Source organism: Chinchilla lanigera, unplaced genomic scaffold (assembly GCF_000276665.1).
Source record: "Chinchilla lanigera isolate Chin_1 unplaced genomic scaffold, ChiLan1.0 scaffold00024, whole genome shotgun sequence".
Taxonomy (NCBI): domain Eukaryota; kingdom Metazoa; phylum Chordata; class Mammalia; order Rodentia; family Chinchillidae; genus Chinchilla; species Chinchilla lanigera.
Window position 1 is genome coordinate 14,180,459 of NW_004955425.1, and position 6,442 is coordinate 14,186,900.

The following is a 6,442-nucleotide window of genomic DNA, read 5'->3' on the forward strand; positions in this document are numbered from 1 at the left end:
TCAATGGAATTTTTAATTTCCTGGATATCTGCTGGCATTTGTTTCATACATTCTAGTTCTTTTCTATATTGTTCACTTATGGTTTTCATGAGTTGTCTATACTTATCTATGTACTTATCAGTGTCTTCTTTTGGATATGCTGAACAATTCTTTCATTATTGTTGTCATTTCTTTTTTTACCTGAGAGATTATTTCTTATCTGATGTCTTCTATGATCTGATGGAGTTGTTTCTTTACTTCAGTTGCTATCATTTCAGAAATGTCAGGTGTATGACTTCCAGGCTCTTCTGTGTTGATGTCTCCTGCACTTGTTCTGGGTGGTGTAGGGGTCTGAGATTGCATTTTGCTCCTTTATTTTGTCATTTTTGAAGATCCAGTGGTTCCCTGGAGCTTAGCCTCACTCCCACGATTGTGTGGGTGTGCCAGGGTGAGGGTCTGAAGATCCCAGTGCTCAGTGTGGCTTCTGCACTGGTGTATAGTGGCAAGGTGGGGTCCCAGATGCTCGTCAAACTTTCTTGCCTTCAGTTGGCTCCAAGGCCAGTGGGGGAGGGGCGGCGGAGGCTCACTGGAGTTCCTGACAGTCTGGGGTTCAGCCCGGCTTCCTCGAGGGTTGGGGGGGTGCAGGTCATAGTCACCGAGGCTTCAGATGTTGCCCAGAACTCAGCCCAGTTCCCACCCCAGCAAGGGAGGGGTGAGGGTGGAGTTGCCAAGGCCACTGACTCTGGATTTCAGCTGGGCTCCCACAGGGGTATGGGTCATGCTAGGAATGACCACTGATGCCCAAGAAGATGTCCAGGGCTCCACATGCCTCACACACTAGAGGGGGAGGAGCAGGGGCAGCTCACCAGGGTTCCTGAAGATGTCCAGGGTTCAGCCCAGCTTCCCCATGGATTGGGGGGGGTACAGGGAGTGGTCACTGAGGCCCCAGAAGGTGCCCGTGGCTCCGCCTGCCTCAAATGCTGGTCAGGAAGTTGTGGGGGCAGCTCAGTGAGGTTCCTGAAGATGTCTGGGGTTCAGCCCAGCACCCACCCACAGGCATGCTAGGGGTGTGAGGAGTGGCCACCAAGGCCCCAGAAGGTGGCTGTGGCTCCCTCTGCCTCGCACACTGGTTGGGGAGGCATGCGGATGGCTCACTGGGGTTCCTGAAGATGTCTGGGATTCAGCCCAGTGCCCACAGTCATGCTAGGGATATGGCGAGTGGCCCGAACTGCCTCATTTTGAGGAGGGTTACCCAAGATACATTTGAGCCTAAGAAGAGAAACCAAGCAGACCTCTGGCATGTCAAGTGAGCTATATTCCAGTATCCTCTATGTCCCTACTCAATGGAGTATTTTTAGAATCATAGCATGGCAAGGGCCTTAATAGTAAATCTAAACTTCTTACCTTATAGATGAGATAATTTGAGTATTGGCAAAATCTCATGAGGTGATTTACCCAGGCCCTTCAATAAGACTTGGGTCTAGGTGTTCCTACTCATGCTTTCACCTGCATTTCTTTAGAGAACTCTCAATATTTACTTAATAAATAGGTCTCTAAGCTAGCAAATGTAATTAATCTGTTTCATGAAAGCAGGATGTCAAAAGTCTCCTCCGAAAGCCAGTACAGCTGGAAATCACCTGTGTAAGGGTAGAACCACTGAAATCCATGTGAGCTACGGTGATGTATATTTTTGTTTTGGAAATCTGAGAGCTTCCTTGTTGTTCTTTCCAAGCCTGGCTGGCATTGTGGACAAGAGGGAACTTGCCAAAAAATATTTATCTTTTGGATAAAGGGGAAAATGAACCAGTGATTTTGTACTAAGTGGGCACCCTAACCTCATTCAAATTCAAAAACAGGGTGGGAGGTTCCTCTGCTGTTCTGCCATAAAACCATGTTTCTCAAGGTGCAGTGTCCAAAGAAGAAGCACCACCAGCAGCTGGAACTTCCTATAAATGGAAATTATTGTTTCTCACCCTCATCTGTATCAGAAGTCTGGGGTAAAAGCCCAGCAACATGTTTCAGCAGGCCCTCCAGCTGATTCCAGGGTAAGCTACAGCGTGAGAACCACTTCCTTAAGGTAAGGCTTGGCTTCTCTCGGTAAACAAGGTCCATGGGCCAAAAAAAGAATTCGAAAGCAAGCCTTCTTCCCAAGGGGAGAAGGACCATGGAAATGGTTAAGGCTAAGGATATGCTTTCTTCCCAGATGTCTTGAGTACAGACCTCAATGACAGGACAAAAGGAATTGACCGGCAGCTCCACAAGAAAGGGATGGGAGAGTGTGAGCAATACACAGAGTGTGTTCGGAAAGATTCAGCAGGGCGGCTTTGGATGAAAGCAAGGAGAACAATTCTGGCCAGTGCGGCAAGAGGACTTACTGTACATACAAAAAGGATCTGGATTCCTTCCCAGCAACCCGGAGATTTGCAAGAAAAGAGCAAAAGAGTTCTGTCTTTAAAAGTAGGGAAAAGAAAGTGGATTCCCAGCAGCAAAATCATTAAAAGAGAAACCGGAAACTTATTGGATAACAGCAGCAGAAATCTGTTAAACTAGTTTTTCAAAAGTTCTGGACATCTGTTAGAGGCTGCCTTCAGTTCATTTTAGGTACGGTGAGGTGTGAAGAACAGTAGGAGGAGGATTCCTTTCTCCTCTTAGGTCAAGGTGTGGAACAGGGAGATAGGTGCAGTATTCAAGTTCACTGGTGAGCAGAAACCCTTCTTATATGGGATGGGATATGGACATAGAATGCATCAAATGGAGGCTATTGTTCCCCCTGGATGCATTTGGCAGTGTCTGGACAATTTTGATGTTCACAACCTGCAAAGATGTAACTGGCATCTAATGAGTAGAGATCAGAGGTGTTATGGGACTCCTGCCATGCACAAGAATTACCTGGCTCCAAACATTAGTAGTCTGTGGCCAGAAAGCCCTGATCCAGGGTAAAGTGTCCTGGCAGCCAACACCTCAGTCACATGTGAACACTAAAAACCTCAGGCTTGTGGGCAACATAAATTGTATCTCTGAGTATTCATACTAAATCAAAGTACCAGAGCAATTTCAGTGGTGGAAGAACAGAGATGGGGGTAACAACTGGACTCAGGAGGAGAAAATCAAGTGAACAGGTCAAATATGCAGCTTTAATGTCCATGGGAAGATTGGTAGCTTAGTGCTCAGCCACCTTACCCAGTTCCTTCCTGGTGTGCGGACCTCTGTCCTCACCTTAGTCATTGCAGCCTTGCAGGGGGCAGTACCAGTGGATACATATTGCTTTGGGATGGGAAATGTACTGTGTCACCAGCCACTTTGAACATCAAACACAAATTACACCCACAGTCACTGCTACCATTTCATCACTGAAGTAGTGAAAGCAAAACCAACTCATTACAAAAGAAGCCCTATAATGACTTACCTCATGACCTTGTATGATGAGAAGTCCAAAAGGTGAATATTTTGTACGCAGTGTGTGCCAGGAATGCACTGTGTATTAAAGTAAACATGAAGAGTTTCCTACTTCCTGTAAAGATTGCCCAAGGCTACCAGTTGTTCAATTAACAGAGATTTGAAAACAATTCACTAAATGCAGAGAAGAAATAAAAGTCATATTTTACCCATGTGATCTTTTCTTCAGATTGTTGATACTAAAAACATAATTTACCCACCCATGAACACACACACACACACACACACAGACACACACACACACACCCCTTTTGGGGGATGTATTTAATTCTGTATAATGAATAAAACTTCCTTTGCAGGTAGAATAGAAGTTTATTGGACTACTTTGTCAAGTTTTACTGCTCTCCTAATTAAAGTTAGGAACATTTTTAAGTTTGTCTTAATTGCTCGGTAACCCTTTAATTAAAAAATTGTTTTGAATTTAATTAACTTCTACTTAATTCTTCTCCAACAAAGTACTCAAGATAAAGAAACTTGGGCTCTGGTTTTCAATATGTAAACTGAAATTAAAGAAGTTGTAGTTTGTTTTTTTTTTTAATTGGGTGATTTCTGGGGATGCAGCAGAGTGCAGAGGCCCTGGGTTCAAACCCTAGCGTCACAAAAAATAAAAATAAAAGTGATTTGTCTGGATGAAGTTGGTCCACTTCCAGAACATTTTTTCCTTCACCTGTTCACCTCCACGGATATTTGCAGTAAATTTGCTCTTGTCCTAGGTCTCTGAGAACCATGAAGGATAAGTTCAGACACTTCCCTTGTTTTTAGAATTTGGAAGAAAAACATCATTAATATACTGGGTCATGTTTATGTGGCCTGAAGTATTCACAGTGGCTAAAGTTGTCTCTGCATGCAAACTGAGATTATTTTGTAGCTTGTTAATTTTTTCCCTGGTTGCTGGATAATGTCATAATGAGGATGTTAATTCTGCAAAGGCTACCAGGGTATTCACTGAAAGGAATTCATGTGCCTAAGTCAAAGCACAGAGAGGCAACTCGGTCACAATTACTGCCATTATGTGGGCTTTCCTGTGTGCACACACACGTGCTCCTCTAGACCCTCATTCTGCAGGCTGCTTTAATGGACCCATCCACATAGAAATGGTGAGGACTTTTATCAGAAAAGTCCTCTAAATATTAATTGATGAAATAAAATTTCTTTTTGTCATCTCTTGATGTTGAAGGTTTTTCCCTGTTCACCCTCCTTGGATCCAGACCTTTCCACTACCTTATTCTTATTCATCCTTGAAACTGAGTACAGTCACTGCCACTACCTCTGGAAAGTCTTCCAGGACACATCAACCCAGCTGGAGGGAGCTGCTTTCCCTGTGGGCTCTCTGGTGAATTGGCACCCCTAGGAGGAAAGACAGGTATGCCCTGTCCCTGGCTTTTCCCCCTGCCTTTGAGTTCCTTACAACTGATCTTTTATCTTGCACATAGCTGGTACCTAGGACCCTGCCTGCTATATGCTGGACACTAAATGCATGTATTATATATCAAATTTTTGTGGCAGGTTCAATGGTAGATAAAAATTGACTTTTTGATTACACTGTACAGGAATGCAGGATGATCAAGAACATTCAAAATAATGTCTGAACACTTATTCCTGATAGCGTTATAGAAGGGAACAACTGACACAGTTAGGCAATAGGTAATACACAGAAGGCTGCTAGAGTTAAACAACTTTAGTTTAAAACAAATTCATTCATTCATTCAACAAACATTAAGGGGTATATTTAAAGCCAGGTGCTGAGCTAGTCTGCAGGAACTGAAAGAAAAAAGGCTCCGGGGTGCTAGGATCATACAGCTATAACAAAGTGAGCTAGGCACCCAGCACAGTGCATACGTGGTGTGGTAACACACTCAAGACATGCGCAAGCTCCACAGTCAGACAAGGTCTACTGCTGTATCGGTGTGATGCAGGGTAGATACTTATTCTTTCTATGCCTCAGATCTTTCCTTGGAGCAACTCTCATCTCACTTTGTTCTGAGAGTTAAATCACATAATCCCTGTAAAGTATTTACAACAATACCCGGGCTATGCTAACTACTTAGTAAGTGTCAATGCTTCCGCTACTGCTATGTGTTAGCAATAGTAGATTCAGAAAGATATCCTACTTAATGAGGGAGAGTGAAAGGGAGTATATTTTTAGGTTTTCTTCCTGATTACTATGTAAAATATTAACCCATTAGTTAGCCACATTAGAGAATAAAGTTTAAAGATAAATCACCTGTGTCCCCACATTAACATTTTGGTGCAGTTTTCCACAATTTTTCACTTACTTTCAAAGGATCATACTTTACAGACTAGCTGGTATCACATTTTCCTACTAATACTATTGTTAAATATATTTCAGACCCTAACTCTTCACAACTCCAGGTATCTATTGTATAACTGCACACTGTATAACTGCACACTGTGTTTAGTCATTGCTCACAGGTTATTTTCCTTCACTCTATTAGAAATAATACTTCCTCTCTCTCCCCAGACTATTAGGAGACAGTGAAATCAACAGATAATTTTCTTCTGATGTTTCTAGAAGGTACAAATACACATCAAGGGCTAAACTTACTTTTATTTTTTCAACCGATAAAACATTTACAAATTTAAACTACAAAAATATAAAAATCACAATTAAGATGATCTTCATTCACCGTGTTTCCCACCTTCTCCCCTCATAGGAAATCCCTGTAATTGGATTAGATGTAACTTTTTCGTGTTATTATTCAAATATTACCAACTACTCTGTACATATTTTTATTCTCTTATTTCTTACATGGAAACAGGCATAGACAGCTCATTGCTTTTTATCATGTAGCAGTATCTTGACCCTAATAACCATTTTGGTACGGAAAAAGCTTTATGTTACCTCCATCAAATTTGTTTTTTTTTTCTTTATTTAAATTTACTGGTACATTATATGTATATAATGGTCACATTCATCATAGGGAAGTTTTACCTGTACCCAATATATTTTGCTATCTTTTTTTTTTTTTTTTTTTTTTTTTTTTTT